This window comes from Ranitomeya variabilis, chromosome 5, assembly GCF_051348905.1.
Source record: "Ranitomeya variabilis isolate aRanVar5 chromosome 5, aRanVar5.hap1, whole genome shotgun sequence".
NCBI classification, from domain to species: domain Eukaryota; kingdom Metazoa; phylum Chordata; class Amphibia; order Anura; family Dendrobatidae; genus Ranitomeya; species Ranitomeya variabilis.
Genome location: NC_135236.1, coordinates 132,114,659 through 132,134,168, shown reverse-complemented (window position 1 = coordinate 132,134,168; position 19,510 = coordinate 132,114,659). Strand labels below are relative to the sequence as shown.

The 19,510-nt window shown below is 43.0% G+C and overlaps 1 protein-coding gene across 2 annotated transcripts in view; it reads right to left on the bottom strand.

Moving 5' to 3' along the window:
- Nucleotides 1–19,510, bottom strand: part of CILP (cartilage intermediate layer protein) — an 89,733-nt gene that overhangs the window by 40,696 nt on the left and 29,527 nt on the right. Inside the window, exon 1 of one of the 2 annotated variants that reach the window (XM_077263316.1) lies at nt 12,796–12,898. The exons of the other annotated variant lie outside the window; for it this stretch is intronic. The gene's annotated coding sequence lies outside the window, so the exon portion shown is untranslated. Of the gene's footprint in view, nt 1–12,795; nt 12,899–19,510 lie in introns of those variants that run through there. 2 annotated transcript variants of the gene reach the window in all.

Sequence of the window (19,510 nt, the reverse complement as noted above, 5' to 3'; positions counted from 1 at the left end):
GCTGATAGGCCTGCGTTTTTAGGGCCATGCTTAAAACTGTGGGTGTTAGGAATTAATCTAATTTTCCAGGGTAATGCATTCCAGAGAATTGGTTCAGCACACAAGAAGTCTTGGAGACTGGAGTGGTAGGTTTGGATTATTGAGAATGTTAATCTTTTGACATTAGCGAAACAGAGGGTGTGGGTAGTTTGGTAGGCAGAGATGAGGGAAGAGATGTAGGATGGTTTAGAACTGTGGAGAACTTTGTGGATGAAAGAGATAAGTTTTGATTGGACTCTATAGCGGAAGGACAACCAGTGCAATGACTGGCACAGGGTACAGGCATGGGTGTAATGATTGGAAAGGATTATAATCCTGGCTGCTGAATTCATGATGGATTGGTGATGGGAGAGTTTAGTAAGAAGGAGACTGGTTAGTAGAGAGTTGCAGTATTTCAGACGAGAATGAATAAGAACAATAGTAAAAAATTTTGCAGAGTCAAGGATAAGTGATGTTTTTGAGGTGCAGGTGACATGAGAGGGCAAGTGATCGGATGTAGGAAGTGAAGGAAAGATCTGATTCAAGTAATGTATAACCCAAAGACATCTAGCTGTTATGCTGTTTTGCTTATGGGGTGTTTTTTTGCTTTAATTAGTTCAGTAGTCAAGTTTGTAGCATTTATTCAAGCAATAAAAAACCCTCACATATTGACATGCTGCTTCTTTTATACTTTGAAAAAAATTGAATGAATAACAGCACCACGTGAACGCTGAATTTTTCTATTTAAATCAATAGGAAGTTTATGCAAAACAATTTTGAAGCATTCATTCATGATAATTTAGGGGCAGAATCCACTCAAAAATCTACGTAAAAATACTTATTGTGATCATAGCCATAAGGTTTTTAGATGCAGTTGTCACAGTACACAATTAATATGAATTAAATGGAAGTCTGTTGCAATGTTCGGAGTTTTGGAGAGAGAGTTTTCCAGCTCAAGAGTCCGGGTCCCCATTGTTTTCAAGGGGGTTTGGGCTCTGCTTCAAGTTTGGGCACAGTTCTGGTACCAAACCAAACTTTGGAAAAAAGAACGAGTCAGGTACGAGAACCCGAACTACCACGGGTCCATAAGTCATGGCATACTAAAAGGCATCAAGGGAACATCATTTTGGGCTCAGCTCCAAGATCTGGATGTTCAAGCAACAGACTCATCTACTGCTTGACTACCTGATAAATATCGAGGCAAAAATAATTGTTACGAATTTGTGCAGATTTTTAGGTCTCACCCTTGGGAATAATTCCTTTTTGTGTGATTATAACATACACACAATTTTGTTACATTGCAACATTGTTTACTGGTGGCTCAGTCATAACAAAACTAACAATTATTTGTAATAATTGTCTTTCAGCAAAGTAAATGTACAATTTACAGTAGTTTCACGGTTTCACTTCTTTTAACGAAACACGCTTTGTTTGGTTTAGGATAGCCATGGCGATGCTTCTCCATACACTGGAGAATAAATTGCTTCTGGTTTTCTTGAGTGCTCAGTGACAAATGGAATGCACTCATGAGTGCAATGGAGGATTTGGTGGCATTGTGAAGAAACCGTATTATATCTTAATTACTCAGACAACTATTTTTAGCAAACCAAGAAGAATATGCTGTTACCTATACTTTTGCTTGCATAAGCCTGTAATAGTGACTTGTAAGCTGATATTTCATATAATATAGTGTGCGCTTATCTTTGATGACTAGTGATGTTTGCTGATATGCTAATTATGCATTGTGTTATGGAGCCAGTTTGTTGACTTCAAAAGCAGAGAGGGAAAAACTATGCAAATAGATTAAATAATCAAGTAATGCTATTTGATCTCATCACGATTGTTCCCTTTATCTTGCTGCTGGACTAAAGGACACGGGGTAAATCTAAATATAGGTTACATGCCTCTGTGTAAAGAAACTCAGAGACAGAGAGACGGGAAGAGAAAGCCAGAGATTCTGCCAAGATTTATTCATCCAAAGGATCAGAGACAAGATAGCAGCCAATATTATGGCACCATCTCGAGGGACACGGATCTATCATTCTACAGGAAACAACCTAGGGGTTTTCGGCTCCAGTTTGAAGAATAAAGATCTGCACCATTGACCATTGCTGGACCATGGATACATTTGGAGAAAGCCAGGATTGGGACCCGCTGGTCACCTGGCTCCATGGAGATGTTCTGATAAGCCAGGTTGTGACTCTAGTGTCAACTGGCCTTGTACTTCGTATGGACTCAATGGACTGTTGTCTTCCTGCGCTTGTCATTACCTCCTCTCTGTGTGTGTACCACAGGTGGGGTAGCCGACCCTGGAAGCTCTGACGTAACATCTGCCATTATCCTGGTGGGTCAGCAGATGGGTGAGACTCTGTAATGTGCACTATCTTGGGAAATTTTGCTGGGACTGTTCTATGTGTTATCTGCCTGTTTTGTGGTTCAATAAAGTATTGCCACAATTTTACCCTCACCTGTGTTGTCTGAGTAGCATTATGCCCACTTTAACGAGAGAGCGGGCGTTATGCAGGACGATCCCTGGTCCATGTGGTTGTGGCTAGCGGACCTGGGCGTCTGCCGACCCCCCGTGTCTCCACAGGCATCATTCACGATTTTCAATCCCGCAACTTTTGAGGATGCAATGCTGTAACTTGCATTAGTGTGCCACAGACAAGGATCTTAATGAAGAAAATCTTGGTTTATTTCCAATTTTTTTGTGTTGTACGACATGACGTGATTAAGCTTTATGTGTGACAGCAGGTCTTCGGCAAGCTGCACGCCAGTTGAGCAGACATCGTTGCCTTCGTTCTGCAGATCCAGTAGCATCTCAACCATTTCTGCAGTTGTAACCTCACTGTCACGAAGACGCAGACCTAACATAATCTCACTGAGGTACTACAGGTGTCTGTTGAAAGTTTTTATTGCTGCCTCAGCAACAGGCTTGTTGATTCCTTTTTAGGCGACAAGTTCTTAAAGTAATGTCAAGTCGATGTGGCTGCGATCTGACAAAGCTACCAAGCCTTCAAGCATAAGCAGACAGTAAAAGTGCAAATTTGAGAAAGATTTTTTAACTCGGTCAAAGTTAACTTAATTGGTGACGAAACATGAAGATCTTTAGAGCATATAGCACTTTGGCCCTCCATCTTGACCCTATGTTTACACTTGGGTTTGCTGGCGAACCAAGGAAAAGGAGTGCCATCTCTTGGATGTCATTGTGCAAGCTGGTTTGTGCAAAATTCGTTTAGACACTTCTTAAGTGGACCTAGCTCATTTGAAACTATGCCATCTTCCATTCCAGCTGAAAACTTGGTTTTATTCAGTTGATCCCAGGCAGTCTAAAATATCTCAAACAATTTTATATTTGTAAAACTGTTTGAAGGTTCAGAGGAATCTGCGGCACTAGGTGAAATACTCTTTCCAGGTTGATTTCTTTAAGCGGAGCTGAGCAGACTTCCACACTTCCAAGACATCAGCACGTGGGGGTGGTGCACCGAAGAAAGATAAATCAAGACTTTATGTGTAGCAAACGAAAAAACAGATCAGGCACTCACCCAACGTAGCTGTGATTAATGTCCTTTATTCGCTGAACTCAGCGTTTAGACTTCCATGGAGAGGCGGCAGGAGAATGAACAAAAGAGGGTGCGGGGAAACAGGTGAGGACGACGGCCGTTTCGCACGAATGTGCTTCCACGGGTCCAAGTGCAAACAACACACATGTCACTTCCTTTTAAGGGGATGGACAATAACGTGAAAAAAATGTACAAATGTGCTCAAAATAATTAAAAGTACAATTTGCAATAGATAAGCATACAAAGACATATTACGATCGCAACTAAGCGATCAATAGATAATTTATCTAAAAAGTTTATGGCTGCAAGTATATCATGTATTTTTTCTATAAGAACACCGCCATATCAAGCTTGTCATTCAAGCCAATTGGACCCTGAGCGTTGGTGTTTAAAATCCACCTTGCTTCATGTTGAAGTAACATTTTATTCCGGTCACCTCCTTGGGGTGGGGGTTTGACCATTTCCAGACCTGCAAACCGCAGGACTTCGGGATTTGCACCATGTCGGTTTTTTATATGCTCAATTAGCCGCAATGAGCCTTTCCCTGTGGAAATTGATTTGTAATGTTCCCTAAATCTAGTGATCAGGGGGCGGATGGTTTTACCGATATAGAAGAATTGGCATGGACAATAAATTATATATACTACATATTTGCTTCTACATAAAATGAAATCCCGAACCGTGTGTATTGTCGCACCTATACGGAGGGGATTTTGCGTTAGGTGAAAGTGGCAGTAATTACAGTTTCCACATTTGTGGTTTCCCTGCGGCAACGATTTTTCTAACCAATTGAGATTTTCAGGTAGAAGGCGGTTACGGACCAAAAGATCACCAAGATTTTTGGTACGTTTATAAGCGAATTGTGGTTCTAGAGTGGTAATTTTAGAGAGATCTCTATCGCTTTGCAAGACGTGCCAATTTTTTCTTATTGCCGAGTATATTTCTCTGTCCATTTGACTATGAGTAAACGCAAAGGTGAACTTTTGTTGATTTTGTATCCCTTGTTGCGTTTTTTTACGATTTTTTAACAGCGCATTTTGTGACAATTTTTCTACTCTACGTTCAGCATCTATCAATATACTAGCAGGATAGTTTCTTTTTAGGAACCCTGTTTTAAGCTCTGCAATTTGCTCCTTAAAGATTGTATCATTGTTGTTTATCTTTCTATAACGAACCATTTGACTATACGGTATGCTTTTTCTTGTTCTCCACGGGTGTGCACTATTATAATGAAGTAAGTTGTTTGTGGCCGTGGGTTTTTTATGTACCTTAGTCACGAGGTCACCATTGATGACATTGATTTTTACATCTAGAAATTCTAACTGGCTATCGCCATAGGTGGAAGTAAATCGCATATTATCCTTATTTACACGGTTTAGATGTTCTACAAAACCATCAAAAGCATTTTTTGAACCGTCCCAAATAATGAAAATATCATCCGCAAACCTTAAATATAATTTCATATGTTGAAGAAAGGGGTTCGAAATAGATGTAATGTATTCTTCTTCAAAGGCAGCCAGGAACAGGTTCGCAAAAACGCATGCGACAGGCGTGCCCATGGCTGTGCCTGTGCATTGCAAATACCACTTGTCCAGGAATTTAAAGGCGTTATGCGATAAAACAAATTCTAGACTTTCCAAGATAAAAGTGATGAAGTTCATGTCTTTCTCAGTATTAAGTAAAATTTTTTTAATTGCTTCCAGACCATTTTTTTGGGGAATCCGTGTATATAAGTTTACGATGTCTATAGAAGCCAGGGTGAAGCTAGATTGCCAATCAACTGTATTCAGAACTGATAAAAAATCTCCTGAATCTTTCACAAAGGACGGGATTTTTTGTAATAATGGTTTTAATAGCCAATCCAAAAATTGTGAGAGAGGCTCGGTGAGAGATTCTTTCCCCGAGATTATAGGGCGTCCTGGAGGATGTGTAGCACTCTTGTGAATCTTGGGAATACTGTACCAGTGTGGAGTTTTAGGATATTCAGGCAGCAACTTTTCTGCTCTGGCCTTTGATACAGTGCCCTGTATTACAAATTTATTCAATAATGCACGTAATTTTTCTCTAAATTTTGTCGTGGGGTTATTATCTAATGGTACATAAGTTGTTTTGTCATTAAGCTGGGACAAAGCCTCCATAACATAATAGTTTTTATCCAATATAATGATGTTGCCCCCTTTATCCGCTTTTCTGATAACCACGTCTTTCCATTGTTGCATTTCCTGCAACGCTTTTTCCTCATTCTGCGTCAGATTTTTATGAGGCGTACGATACACGAGTGCTTCCACATCCTTCAGGACTAAATCATGAAATAAATCTATAGAATTCCCCGGGGAGATGGCTGGCATATACTTGGACTGGACTCCTCCTCTAAAGGGTTCAGGTGTTACTTCAAACACATCTTTCTCTCTGGCAATTTCGACATCGCCAGCTTCATTACATAGATTTGCCAATAATGCTGTATCATCTATTTCACTGTTATCGGTGGGTGGAAAAGCCATGAAACCTAAATTTCCTATGGTGGCCGGGTGCTCTGTTGTTAATTCGCGTCTCGTCTGTGTTTTCGTTTTATTGCTAGCAAAGTGTTTATGCAGATGAATTTTTCTTATACTTTTAAACAGGTCTATTTTAAAGTTGGTCAAATTGAATTGTTCGGGTATACAGAAGTTTAAGCCTAAAGATAAAACTCGCTCCTGCTCTGCTGATAACACTTTATTGGACAGGTTAATTACTCGAAGTTGGTCGTCAGTTCTGTTCACTTCCTCCACGACACTTGCTTGCGTTTCTTTTGTTTTGCGATGTCTCCGGCCCCCTCGTCTGGTGACCGGAATAAAATGTTACTTCAACATGAAGCAAGGTGGATTTTAAACACCAACGCTCAGGGTCCAATTGGCTTGAATGACAAGCTTGATATGGCGGTGTTCTTATAGAAAAAATACATGATATACTTGCAGCCATAAACTTTTTAGATAAATTATCTATTGATCGCTTAGTTGCGATCGTAATATGTCTTTGTATGCTTATCTATTGCAAATTGTACTTTTAATTATTTTGAGCACATTTGTACATTTTTTTCACGTTATTGTCCATCCCCTTAAAAGGAAGTGACATGTGTGTTGTTTGCACTTGGACCCGTGGAAGCACATTCGTGCGAAACGGCCGTCGTCCTCACCTGTTTCCCCGCACCCTCTTTTGTTCATTCTCCTGCCGCCTCTCCATGGAAGTCTAAACGCTGAGTTCAGCGAATAAAGGACATTAATCACAGCTACGTTGGGTGAGTGCCTGATCTGTTTTTTCGTTTGCTACACATAAAATTTTATATTTGTACCTGTTGATGCCAGCCACAATTTATCAAACATGCTTGTAATAATTAGCTCATGATCATGAATGTGGTGCCTACATGGCAAACCCGGTAGTTCTTTCTTCAGTTTCTTTTGCAATAGGACGCACGCACCAGCCTTTGTGCCAGTGATACTACTAGTCGTTTTGAATGACATAAACTTTGCTTTATCCAAAAGCTACCAATCCTGCAGAACCTCTAATACAGCCTTAGCTTGCGCTGTTCATATGCTGTTAGGTATTGTGAGAGAGAGCCAGGGCCGTAGTCATGGCCAAGGACTCCTGGGCATCTGTGCCCTTGCCTCCCATCACATGAAAATAATGTCCATTACCTTGTATACCTGTGGCTCTGCTTTCTGCGCCTCAGGGTCTGCTCTGCTCTGCTGCAGGCTTCCTTTAGATGTTTTTTCACAGATTGAGACAAAGTCCATTTCAACTTTCAAATGAACAATTTTACTATTTTCTGTACGCAGCACATCCAGGTTCTTTACAACATTTACAACAGGATTCACTTTACACATCTCTTCTTCTTTCCCTGCACTTTCCTTCCTGTCACACAGCGCACACACGGGTCGGACTGTACCGCACGGTTACTCAGTGTCCTCCCAATTTAGCTCTGCTATGGTTAGCCCTTCCTTAGTCTGTTTCACCCCAGACCAGAGAATTTCCATCCCCGAAGACAATTGCCACTTGGCAAGCGACCTGCCCTTCTGTACTGTACTCCGGTGTGACCCAGCGTACTCTGTTCCAAGCTCACTGCTTCTGAGGGTTCCCTCAGCTGTTTCACACTGGTATTGAGGACGTCTGACCAAGCTATAAGCTGCCACATCATGGAGCTACCTGTGTCCCCATCCTGTCACTGCTTCTGTCTTGATTCTCCGTTACCGCTGCTGTACTCGCCACTGTTGCTCAGGCCCGATGCTGTGAATGGCTGGGCTCCTCTCTTAACGAACGTTGAGTGGTCACTGCCATTGCCCTGGTGTCATGTCGGACGCTGTTCAGACCAGGTCGTCCGACAGACAGCGGTAATTCCGCTTTTGACCACTATTTGCTCATTGGTGTCTGCTAGATTTTATCTAGCTGTTCCGGGGTTAATTTACCTAATCCTTGGATTGGAAGCTGGGCCATGCCCACTGCCTTTAAATAGTTCTCCGGATCTTTGGGCATCGCCGATTATAGCTTCTGTCTTGTGCGTTGTTATCTCGGTCTGGTGAGGAGAGCTGGTGGTTGGAGATTCGTTACTGGTGGCGTATTTTCCTTTGTCTTATTTACTCCTTCCTATATTTGTATTTATTTTGCCCTGCACATTTATAGTGTATTCCTGAGTGACTGCGGTGTATATTTTCCTTTATCCTTGTCTGTGCTAACTGTGGGTATTGGGGAATAACATCTTCACTGTGTGGTGGGCGGAGGTTTCAGCCTAGGGCTGAGCTCAGGAGACAGGGTGAGGTTCGAGGCCTGGACATGCACACCTTCAGTGTAAACTCCAGGTAGAGGGTCAGTCAGGATTTCCCTAGTCTGAGGGAAACTGCAGGGGCCCGGGTTATTAGCTCTCACTCACCTAGTCTCTCCCTGACACCTGGTCACTTATGCCCATGTGGACTGTCTGGTCAACTGGGCCCTTCTGACTCAAATGAGGAAGTGCTCCCTCTCTTAGATGCAGCTGACCCCTCCTACATTAACTAGTTCCTAACTATGTGGAACGCCTATCTAGTACACTATTCTAAGGTACTCCATCTAGTGGCCGGAGATGGGTACTGCACTTTCCCTATTTAACAGGTACACTAAATAGCAAATATATACATTTTCCAGATTGAAAAGCATAATGTTAGGGGTTGAGTTCCCGCCTCTGCACAGGGGGAATCTCGGGCCATCTCCGCTGCGGTCTCCCATTCTTCTTCTGCCTCAGTGGAGCCTGCTCAGCGAAGACGTCGATCCCAGCGTCTCGCTCAGTCTAACTCTGTACAAAGAGTTACTGCTGCTTTTCCTGCTTCTGCCATTGAAGTCAGTGCTGGGCAGCGGCGAGCAGATGCTTCTGGGACTAAGTCCTGCTTTTCTCGTTCTGAGCATGCCCAGAGTAAGATCTCTCAGTGGAGATCGAGGGTCACATGATCAGATACTGCAGCCAAGGCCATTGGTCCTTCAAAAAAGGTCCTGTAGGTGCTCACGCTCTGTGGCAGCCTCTCATTGGTCCTTCTAGGAAGGTCCTGTACGTGCTGCAACTATTTAAGGCTCGCATGGCCGCACAGCCATGCGCTAGTATTGTTCTATGTTATGTGCTTTGCGCCAGTGTGGTCATGTGAGTTTGTGTTCAGGGACCCAGCTGAAATAAGCCCCTAGAATGCTGGCACCTCCGGCGAGGAGATTTTGTGTGAATGTATTCAGGGACCTGGCTGAAATAAGCCCCTAGAATGCTGGCACCTCCGGCGAGGAGTTTGTGTGCATGCATGACCACTGACTGCTCTCAGTTGAGTAGTTAGCCTGTGCCACTGTGAAGTTAAACAGGGCGCAGTGCTTTGTGTTTCGGCAACTCTGTGAAGTAACAGGGTTAGCTCATACCGCCATATAGTTCCGCCGTTTGCTAGCAGCAGGTTCTCCTGCACGGTGGACCCCGAGCTGCGAACACATCAATTATAATAAAACCTCTATATTTACTTGGTGCGTTCCGCTAGCCCTAACACATAACACATATACAAGAAAGACAATGTATAAACATATGTGCATAGCAGCATATAGGGACATAGCAGCAATTACCATATATCAGTAGTACAATAAGAACCAAGTCAGTTCTTAAAGGGGTAGGGGCGAGTATCAGTCCTTAGGTCCCCTTACAGTATCTCTGTGACCAACAACAACTTCTCAGTTCCTGTTCCTGACACTAGTACTGCCAGTTGCTCAGCAGTTTCATTGCGAGTCTGGCTTGCAAACCTTTTCCCGTCCCAGTGTACAGTCAGTGGACCACTGCTATCAAAGGAAACTTTGATAGTATTTGCTGCAATCTCTCGATGCCGGCGACGAGTCTGTCTGATAGATTCCTTTTTCACGTGAGACTGTCTGCATCATGGGCAAGAGACTCAGAAGCAGCAGCTAGCCGTAAGGTCGCTTTTTTTATCACTGGTATTAGATCTGTCTAGAGCTTCAGCAATTTCTAAAGTCACAATATTGACAGATCTTACCAACTTATGTTTCTTGGGACTAAAGTGCCCTTCGCTTTCATGACAATTGTGGTCGCTGCAACTGCCACTATTACTGCAAAATTCAGCCGATGCTGTCGACTGCTTAACCTGCTCCGTTTGCTTTTTTCTTATTTCCTCTGCCTGTAATTCTCTCATAAATCTACCTTTCTTGACCTTAGCTAGCTTTCAGTCTAATGGTCCCATGACAATCTTTTTTCTTTGAGCAAGCAAGAAATAACAGTCTTCCTGAAGTTTTGTAAGTTTTATGGCATCAGCATGCGCAACATCAAACAAATCATCAAATTTATTAACAAATTCCTTCTCATTGGATTCTTGTGTTTTGGTTTGCTGTTTAGCATTCTGCTTGAGACTCTTCCGTTGACAAACAGGCTCTTCACCTTACTGACCACGTGATATTGTTGCCTTGTCGGGATTTTTGCTTTCTCCCAGAACCGAAGTTCTTCGCTGGCTGTGACGGTAACACTGATATATGTTGGTTGTGATTCTGTACAGTGCAGGAAATCAAGTCTGCAATTTGAAGACGCCATTTTTTTCGGACAACAGTGACTAAATCTACGGGGGGCCTAAATAGCAAGCATAAAACTGCATTTAATTAAAATGTGATACATTTCTAGGGATGAGCGAATCATTGCGTATTCGGAAATACATCTTCTCCTTCGCCATTAGCAACCTGTGCCAATGATTGCGTGAGGGCTACAGCTACAAATTGATTGGCTGCCCTGCATTCAGCCTTTCAACAATCTTTATTGTCTGGGACGGAAGCTGGGACAGAGAATGGAGTCTGAGTGTGTGCTACTGCGCATGTTCACCTTCCACTCCATTCACTTCCAGTGCAGGCTGGACAGGGATTGTGGCCAAAGCCAAATACACAGGGATTCGCTCATCCCTAGTTGCTGCAACTCACCCTAATATCGCTGATCAACACTTGCAAATTACTATTAGAAATGAAAGTGAATTTTTGGCAAAAAGTTCATGAGAAAGTAAAAGACGCATGGGAGTGGTGTAGGCTGCTGCGTAGATATTCAGAGCTTAGACTTACCTAAAACAGTGAATAATACTGAAAGATGTCTGAAATCTGGCAAGTTTACTTTGAAACAGGAAATATAAACTAACATTAATAATATTTAATATTTTTTACAAATTACAAAGAAGAAAATTGGAGAGAGTTTCAAGGAGTGGTGGGGCCCTTATTGGTGCTCTATATAAAAACTACCCAAATCCTATTTTAATAGCTATTTAGCGTTCAGGGGCTGACAGTGACAGTGAGCCACCTTTTAAACACAACCACAAGAAACGATTTTTGAATGGAAACTAGCGATCATTATGTGTAACAATTATACGGGGTAAGACTTTGAATAAAACTAGTTTTAATTTTTTCTATAGAACACATTGTCACCCTAATGCCCAGTTGTCTAAAAAGACTAGAATTATATACAGAGAAGAGGGGGTCATATCTCAGGAATGTAAAAGTGTAGGAGAAAAAGTAAAACATTGCCAGATTCAAGAGAACAGCCACATTTACACCAGGTAAAAAAATTACATGTTTGGGAAATGACAGCTCATTTTTAAAGTAGCAAGTTTCAACAAAAATAAAGTAAAAAACAACCTGGAAAATTCATTAGAACTGTACAGTGTGTGAAGCACCGTAAACCCCCTATTCATGTATTCTCTGGGTGCCCAAGGTTGAGATTGATGCAACTTCCATGCTAAAATCCACTAATCCTACTTAAGAAAATCTATAAATCCCGTTCATTGAAAATCAAGAGAAGGAAGACTTATTTAGTGTGTCGGACAACTTTCAACTTTTTTTTGCCTTGAAATAAGAATCCATTGAGCTCAAACTGAGCCTTGAAAAAGCCAGACGTAGAAAGCAAATGTGCTGCTTGTTAACCAAGCGTCTAATCATGAGTCCTCCTAACTAGTAGACTGCACGAAGGTGTGTGACATCATGCCATAAGCTACAATTGTGTAAAGATGTCATGAAAACACAGGCTGCTTTATACATCAGCACTGGGGAAATGCTTCTCGTCATTCAGATCTGTAGCGATGTTCCAGAACAATCCTCTGCTATATGTTTCATTGGACTGCAAAGTTATTTATAATCTTGAGAATCCTTCTAGCTCTGGGTCATTCATCTGGTAGAGGAGATATTTAAGATGAGTGTCTGGGTTTTCATGACTTATTTTTGGCTCTATTGGCAACTTTTCCTGTATCCTAGAGTTAAAAGGCCAGAATCGGGTTTCTGCATGTCTTCCAATGGAAATAAACATTTAATCATATCTGCTTAGGCACATAGAGGATGATTATTGTACATCCCTACCAGGCTGCTTTACGTGCCATTGGTATCCTTGGCATATTTTTGGATAAATACATTCTCCAGGAATGTCTGCCAATGTCTAATGAGGATGCGTCACATTTCCTCTTGTTAACAGGCTTGCTGGCAATGGCATTGACAATCTCCATTTCAAAGGGTTATTCCCACAATCACATCATTTTTCACAAAACACTGTAAAAGCATTCTTCTTGTTAATGTACAGACCAAGCCCAGCATAAAGATTCTGTTTTGTACTATTATACCTTTTGAATTTACATCTGACTCTCTATACATCCAGCTACATGTAGCTGAATTTCAGCAATCCTATTCTTGCACTGCTAAAACTACATTTCCCAGCACCTACCTGCTTCTCCTCAGTGCTGCAGACTCTCCCCTCTCCTGATTAGCAAAGAAAGAAAAATCCAAAGAAAGAAAAATCCAGTTTCACGAAAATCCAAAACCTTTTCTTTATTGGTGTGAAAAGAAAACACTCCAGTCAGTGAATTAAAATGCCATGGTAGGAGATAAAATAACTCAATTTAGATAGCAAAACCCTTAATCATGTTACCATACAATGGTAAGGGTTGAGACATACAGTGGGTATGGAAAGTATTCAGACCCCTTTACATGTTTCACTCTTTGTTTCACTGAAGCCATTTGGTAAATACAAAATGTTCAGTTTTTTTCTCATTAATGTACACTCTGCACCCCATCTTGACTGAAAAAAACCCAGAAATGTAGAAAGTTTTGCATATTTATTAAAAAAGAAAAACTGAAATATTACATGGTCATAAGTATTCAGATCCTTTGCTCAGACACTCATATTTAAGTCACATGCTGTCCATTGCCTTGTGATCCTCCTTGTGATGGTTCTACTCCTTCATTGGAGTCCAGCTGTGCTTAACAGGAACCTGTCACCCTCCCAGGGCCTATTAAAGTAAGAGAGCCACCTTCAGCAGCACTAAAGCTGCATTCTGTGAAGGTGGCTCTAATGTTTATTATTAGTGATGAGCGAATATACTCATTAATCGAGATTTCTCGAGCATGCTCGGGGGTCCTCCGAGTATTTTTTAGTGCTCGGCATTTTTAGTTTTTCTTGCCGCAGTTGAATGATTTACATCTGATAGCCAGCTTAAGTACATGTGGGGATTCCCTAGCAACTAGGCAACCCCCACATGTACTTATGCTGGCTAACAGATGTAAATATTCAACTGCGGCAAGAAAAACTAAAACTCCGAGCACTAAAAAATACTCGGAGGACCCCCGAGCATGCTCGAGAAATCTTGAGTAATGAGTATATTCGCTCATCACTATTTATTATCCCTAGGAATGCTGAAATAATGAGTTTTATAAATTTCCCGCCATACCTCTATTGAGTCAAGGAGGTATGTTTTCTCCCCCTGACTCAACTGCCTCGCAATGGTCCATCATCCCTCTCTGTCCTCCAGGCGCCGCCACCTCTCTTTCTTGTGACGTCGCTGGCGCCTGCGCTCTGCAATCAGTTCTCGGGCATGCACCATGCGCACTGCCCGGGAACTTACATCAGGTGATGTAAGGATATTGTGCCTGCATGTAGCGGAGGCCCCAGATCCCTCCCCGCAGTGTGTTATGATGTATTCTGGCACCTGCGCAGTGGAGCGGGTCACCGTGCTCCTTGATAGAAGTGTAGAAGTCTCGCATGACTTCACAAATCTCATGAGACATTGGCACTATCTGCATGACCTCCGCTACATGCAGGCGCGATATCCTTACATCACCTGCTGTAAGTTCCTGGGCAGCGTGCACGGCGCATGCCCGAGAACTGATTGCAAAGCGCAGGCGCCGGTGACATCATGAGAAAGAGAGGAGGTGGCGCTCGAAGGACAGAGGGGGTTGATGGATGGCTGTGAGGCAGTTGGGTCAGGAGGAGAAAACATACCTCCCTGACTCAATAGAGGTATGGCGGGAAATTTATAAAACTCATTATTTCAGTGGTCCTAGGGATAATAAACATAAGAGCCACCTTCACAGAATGCAGCCTTACTGCTGCTGAAGGTGGCTCTTTTAATTTAATAGGCCATGGAGGGGGGTGACAGGTTTCCTTTAATTAAACTGATAGGACTTGATTTGGAAAGACACAATCCTGTCTATATAACACCTCACAGTGCATGTCAGACCAAATGAGAATCATGAGGTCAAAGGAACTGGCCAAGGAGCTCAGAGACAGAATTGTGGCAAGGGACAGATCTGGCCCAAGGTTACAAAAACATTTCTGCAGTACACAAGGTTCCTAAAAACACAGTGGCCTACATAATCCTAAAATGGAAGAAGTTTTGGACCACCAGAAGTCTTCCTAGACCTGGCTGTCCAGCCAAACTGAGAAATCATGGGAGAAGAACCTTGGTGAGAGAGGTAAAGAAAAACCCCAAGATCACTGTGGCTGAGCTGCAGAGATGAAGTAGGGAGATGGGAGAAAGTTTCACAAAGTCAACTATCACTGCAACCCTCCACCAGCCGGGCCTTTATAGGCGAGTGGCCCGATGGAAGCCTCTCCTCAGTGCAACACATATGAAAGCCCACATAGAGTTTGCTATAAAACACAAGAAGGACTCCCAGACTATGAGAAATAAGATTCTCTGGTCTGATGAGACGAAGATAGACTTTTTGGTGATACTTCTAAACGGTATGTGTGGAGAAAACCAGGCACTGCTCATTGCCTGCCCAATACAATACCAACAGTGAAACATGGTGGTGGCAGCATCATGCTATGGGGATGTTTTTCAGCTGCAGGAACAGGACGACTGGTTGTCATTGAAAGAAAAATGAACGCGGCTAAGTACAGAGATATCTTGGATGAAAACCTCTTCCAGAATGCTCTGGACCTCAGGCTTGGCCGAAGGTTCACCTTCCAACAAGAAAATGACCTTAATCACACAGCTAAAATAACAAAGGAGTGGCTTCAGAACAACTCTGTGACTATTCTTGACTGGCCCAGCCAGGGCTCTGACCTAAACCCAATTTAGCATCTCTGGAGAGACCTGAAAATGGCTGTCCACCATCGTTCACCATCCAGCCTGACGGAACTGGAGAGTATCTGCAAGGAAGAATGGCCGAGGATCCCCAAATCCAGGGGTGAAAAACTTGTTGCATCATTCACAGGAAGACTCATGGCTGTACTAGCTCAAAAGTGTGATTCTACTCAATACTGAGCAAAGGGTCTGAATATTTATGACCATGTGATATTTCAGTTTTTCTTTTTTAATAAATTTGCAAAAATTTCTACATTTCTGTTTTTTTCAGTCAAGATTGGGTGCAGAGTATACATTAATGAGAAAAAAAATGAACTTTTTGAATTTACCAAATGGTTGCAATGAAACAAAGAGTGAAAAATTTAAAGGGGTTTGAATACTTTCAGTACCCACTGTATATAGGACATTTGATACCTAATTAACATTTAATCAGATTAACCCCTTCACATGCACAGAAAACAAAACCCATGATAATACTGACAAGAACAAGTGACATATAATGTACTAGATATACAAAATGTTTGATGCACTTACAATAATAGATACGTATACAAGACAAGATACAAAAGATGCATCATATATACAACACTGTGCAATAATTGCACAAAAATCAAACATATGGAAATGTATTATGCATATAATAGGTATGATATATGCAAAAAGGAAAGGTATATAGTATATTATATTTTACATGGTTACTGATGTTGCAAAAGCATATATGCTTAAAGAAATTAATATTTTTATAAATGAATTCTTGTTATTACAGTATTTCTGTTGTCTGTAAATAGTTATACCTCAATGCATCATAAACAATGGGAAGAATAGGAACATTATGATCCAAATTCATTCAATCTTTCACTTCCTTTGATGGAAAATATATCGTATATACTCGTGTATAAGCTGAGATTTTCAGGACTTTTTTTGTGCTGAAACTGCACCCCTTGGCTTATACACGAGTCATTGTCCAGAATGCTGGTGGGGAGGGGGAACGGCAGAGCATCGGCAGGAGCTGGCGGCTGTGGCACAGTGACAGCTGCAGCTGCCGGCTAATGGAAGACATCATACTCACCCTCGTGCCGTCGCTGCATCTCCGTCTCGGCGCTGGCAGCTCTTCCTGTGCTCAGCGATCACGTGGTACCACTCATTAAGGTAATGAATATGCACGCGTCTCCACTCCCATAGGCGTGGAGCGCATATTCATTACCTTAATGAGTGGTACCATGTGACCGCTGAGCACAAGAAGAGCTGCCACGCCGGGACAACGGAGATGCAGCGACGGCGTGAGGAGGGTGAGTAGGACGGTGGTGGGTGAGCCATGGGGGACAAGAGGAGCCGAGCCATGCGGGACCGGGGGAGCCAAGTGGGACCAGGGAACCATGCATACAACAGAGGGAACCACACATAGCAGGACATGATGGGGGAGGCACGCATAGCAGGACAGGGATGAGGGAACAATGCATACCCGGCTTATACTCGAGTCAATAAGCTTACCCAGTTTTCAGTGGCAAAATTAGGTCCTCGGCTTGTACTCGGGTCGGCTTATACTCGAGTATATACGGTAGATAACTAATAATGGAGCATTATATCCTTTCTAAGATTCAAACCCATTGGTCCCTTGTATTAAAATTGGATATCCACCAAGCCTCATGTCTTTTCAAAGCGGCCTCTGTGTTTCCCCTCTATTACTGGAGAATACCTGTTCGATGGCATAAACCATTATTCCTGATGTGTTACTATGATGTTTTCAATTAAATGCTTTGATGCCTGAGATATTCGCTTATGAGAATTGGTTGTGTATGTCATAGATGTGCTCCCTAATGCAAACTTTTAGTTGGCAAGTTGTACAGCCAATTTATTTTAAGTTGCAGTGGCAGCACTCCATGACATACACAACAAAATATGATTGGAAACTGACGAAAGTTTTAATAGGAAACTCGGCTTTCTTTGAGGAATCAAAAAAACTCTTAATTTCTTGGCATATGAACACATGTTAAAAGAGTTCATGCCAGATTTAAAAAATCCAGTAATTAATAACCAATTTTTTCTACTGTCTATCTTAGAGTTTTTACTTCACTTGGTGCAACAATTTGTCCCAAGGAAGGTGCTTTCCTTGGGACAACATGGTAACCTTTTCTTATAACTGCGGCCCTTTTCTTATAACTACAGCTGATTTCTCGTCTGTTTCCAATATGGAGTGTGAGGCTGTGGCCTCTCATACAGCTAGGGGGCGCTGTTTGTTCTCCCCAGAATGTGCATGCAGACGGATAAAGTCCATAGGTGTGCATGAGAGTCACGGATTTCCGGTCCGGGTTTTCCAGGTTTGTGTGTGTTTAAAAACCCTGCAGTAAGGGGTATTGGTGTGTCAGGTGTTGTGTCAGGTGTGCAAGGTGCACGTCAGTGTCAGTCTGGTGTGTGCTGGTCTGCAGAGTGCATGGAGGCACAGGCCAGCAGAGCCAGCACCCAGGGCAGCTGAATAGCCTGGCACCCGCAGCGTACACAGAGATGCAAGTGATCCATGGTACTGGTCTCGGATGTGGACAGTCCTGTGTCCGGAGGTGGATGTCCTGTGTCTGAAGGAGTCGGATGTGGACAGTCCTGTGCCCGGAGGTGGATGTCCTGTGCCCAAAAGAGGACTAGCATGTGCAACAATTGCAAACAGGTGGATATGGTGCCCGGCTGCTATCCGGAGGATATCTTGAACTGTGTACGACTGTGTGAGTAAAGAGTCTGTAAAGAGACTGTGATACAGCGATGCAGGACACCCACGAGAACTAGTCAGAGGAGGGCTGGCATGTGTAGTGTCTACAACACATGAGACTGTGTGTATGAAGACATATAGAGACTGTGAGATGGCGTGCGGTCGCCCAGGGAAACTGGACAAGGGAAGTCTGGCCTGTTCAGGGACCGCAAATCTAAAGCCATGTGATATGTATTGCTTTGAACTGGTGTAAACTGGTCACTGATATTATCCACTGAAGTTATATGCATTTATGTGAATTGGACTTTAATGCTGTGAAGAAACACATTAAAAGAGAGTTTTGTGTTTGAATTTGTGGGTCACTGCTTCTTCACTGCGTACGATGCTACTGCAGATTTACATATGGTGAAGAGAGAATGCGGGCAGTGTGAACTGAGGCATACCCCAAAGCGTGCTGCATAGCATTGTGCAAAGTCGGCTTTTTCCTTCTCAAGACAGCTTGCTGTGGCTCGGCGGGGCCATGAAGATTGAAGGCTTCTGGAGGTAACTCGGTGGGGTTATGAAGATTTGCTGTGGATTAGCGGGTCCACGAAGTCTGCGCAGCAGCAGTTAGAGGCGCTGCAGTTGCAGCAGAGAATGTGTTTATGTACTGTTTTGGGCATAGAACCTGAAAATATTGAGATACCTGCCATAGGGGTCGCCAAATTAAGGTCAGAGTCAGGGCCGTATTTGCCACTAGGCACTGGAGGGCACGTGCCTAGGGGCGGGAGGCTGCAGGGGGCGGCACCAAGACAGAGAAGAACTTTTTTTTTTTTTTTTTTTTTTAACCTCCCCTTCCCTCCCTCCCTTCGTCAGACAGCCCATGAAATGGGTTGCATTTTTGGTATTTCCAGGCCTCCGTACCTTGTGAGGTCACAGTGTCACACTTATTCCAGTAGCCGCCGTCCATCTTGGATTTCCCTGGTTTCCAGGGACGCTAGCAGCCAGAGCCTCCCTGGCTCTATACAGCGGTGCTTTCACCTTCTCATCCTTCCTGGCTCCCTGCTGCTTCATCACTCCCCCTTCTCAGATTACAGCTAGCCACGGCATTGTGTGCACAAACTTGAAGCTTCTAAAGGTACCGTCACACTAGGCGATATCGCCAGCGATCCGTGACGTTGCAGCGACCTGGATAGCGATATCGCTGTATTTGACACGCAGCAGCGATCTGGATCCCGCTGTGAAATTGCTGGTCGTTGCTAGAAGGTCTGCACTTTATTTGGTCGCTAGGTCGCCGTGTATCGCCGTGTTTGACAGCAAAAGCAAGGATACCAGCGATATTTTACACTGGTAACCAGGGTAAACATCGGGTTACTAAGTGCAGGGCCGCGCTT